This window comes from Poecilia reticulata, unplaced genomic scaffold (assembly GCF_000633615.1).
Source record: "Poecilia reticulata strain Guanapo unplaced genomic scaffold, Guppy_female_1.0+MT scaffold_259, whole genome shotgun sequence".
Taxonomy (NCBI): Eukaryota; Metazoa; Chordata; class Actinopteri; order Cyprinodontiformes; family Poeciliidae; genus Poecilia; species Poecilia reticulata.
Genome location: NW_007615042.1, coordinates 89,513 through 89,933, shown reverse-complemented (window position 1 = coordinate 89,933; position 421 = coordinate 89,513).

Sequence of the window (421 nt, the reverse complement as noted above, 5' to 3'; positions counted from 1 at the left end):
CTGCTTCCTGCTCTGCTTCTTGTTCTGCTTCCTGCTTCCTTCTCTGCTTCCTGTTCTGCTTCCTTCTCTGCTTCCTGTTTCCTGTTCTGCTTCCTGCTCTGCTTCCTGTTTCCTGTTCTGCTTCCTGCTTCCTGCTTCCTGCTCTATTTCCTGTTCTGCTTCCTGCTCTGCTTCCTGTTCTGCTTCCTGCTTCCTTATCTGCTTCCTGTTTCCTGTTCTGCTTCCTTCTCTGCTTCCTGTTTCCTGTTCTTCTTCCTGCTTCCTTATCTGCTTCCTGCTCTGCTTGCTGTTCTGCTTCCTGCTTCCTTCTCTGCTTCCTGTTCTGCTTCCTGTTCTGCTTCCTTCTCTGCTTCCTGTTCTGCTTCCTGTTTCCTGTTCTGCTTCCTGTTTCCTGCTTCCTGCTCTGCTTCCTGTTCTGCTT